Genomic DNA, 1,676 nt, shown 5'->3' on the forward strand with positions numbered 1-1,676 from the left:
TGTTTCGTTTGGAAATATGATTGCGTCTTCGTGTAACAATAGATTTACTGATTAGTTTGAGAGGTTTGTTTTGTACCCTTAACATAAAAACCAAAGGGTCTATGACATTAACTATCACACCATCGTAATGCTTAGAACACACCAGAGGTCGCCAACACCATTTCTATTCAATAGGTTGTACAAGTCAAAATATAGAACTAAATATAGTAAATGTGATCAATAATGATTGCTAATTCATAAAACACTGAATTTAAACTGCAAACAGATACATTGCTACAGCAGACAGCTTGGGCAAACAGGAAAAATGTCTCTCAACATTATTGAAGGGTTACCTATACAAAATAAGACTTTATGCAACAAAAAACCACCTGAGAAGTTTGCTTACCTTTTTCAACTTTCAGCCATTTTAATTTTACATACGAGTAATTAGAAAAATTATTTACGGTACTATCAACTAGCATTTTCCTGTTGCTACGGCCCGTTTCCAATCCCTACATACTCTATTATCTATGGTAAATTGCACCATAATTTTGGCCACACCCCTTTTTAAGGTGGTAAAAAGGGTGTTTTCTTTCATTTTTGTAAAATACAGCTGGGGTCAAGATAATTTCAAGCATACTACTACTACTGACGACTTCTGATCACTCCTTAAAGCACTGGAAACTGCTGAAATCATGATTAGGGGGTTAGATAACTTTGTTAATGAAAATGAGATATGGCCAAAAATATGATAAGATTATTTTTAAAATTTCATATATGTGTTATATAAGTCAATACCTACCTACTGATGCCAAGATCTCCCCAAAACTCCATGTATTTCTCGAGTTAGAAGGCATTCTTTGAGAAAGGCGTCCTCCATTTACGGAACCAAGGCAAGGTCATTGCGTGGGCGGGTGTTGTATGTACCACGGCAACGCTAATTTGACAGCTCAAAGTGGTTCTCACAGCTAGAATGGCTGGATAAAAGAGAAGATTGTTCAGCCTGTCTTTCCTCCAAAAATCCGCCATTTTACCACCACTTTGGGTGCGCGTTAATTAGAATCGCTTAGGCTTAAGTCCTAGCGTAGGTCCTAGTGATGTTCGATACCGGAAAAAATGAATTCGGTTCGATTCCGAGTACTTTTTCTCAGAGTATCGATGGTATCGAGTACGATTCCGAGTACCAGATAAGGTCAAAGTCTAGAGGTGCTTCCAGCCAGAATTGACCATGAACACTAAAAACAGGCTTCATTGTTCACTTCCTCACTTTTTCACCATCTCAAAGATTCAAACAACAATCCAGAAAGACTGAGAAAGTTCAGAGAGCAACCGGAGAAGGATTATCTATTATTCTTAATGTTCATTTTTTAAATAAAAAATATTTACATTTTAATTTTAAAATTAACTAGTAGTTTATTAACTATTATTGTAGTTAAGTGGGTGTGGCTGTAGTTGGAATCGAATGTTTCGATACTGGAATTGCTTTCGATACCTTTTCGATCCTGGGTAGTATCGAGTACTTTGGTATCGAACATCACTATTAAGTGCAAAAGGTCCATTCTACAGTACTGTTAGCAGTTTTGAGGATGTCTGCGGAGGAAATAGCGAAGCTTCTTAACACAGGATTCTACTCTTCAAACTCAGCTAGGAGAATACTTTTACTCCCCTACGCAGAGCCAAGGTAAGCTATACTATAA

The sequence above is a fragment of the Amphimedon queenslandica genome, unplaced genomic scaffold (assembly GCF_000090795.2).
Source record: "Amphimedon queenslandica unplaced genomic scaffold, v1.1 AMPQUscaffold_12447, whole genome shotgun sequence".
In the NCBI taxonomy this organism is placed as follows: Eukaryota; Metazoa; Porifera; class Demospongiae; order Haplosclerida; family Niphatidae; genus Amphimedon; species Amphimedon queenslandica.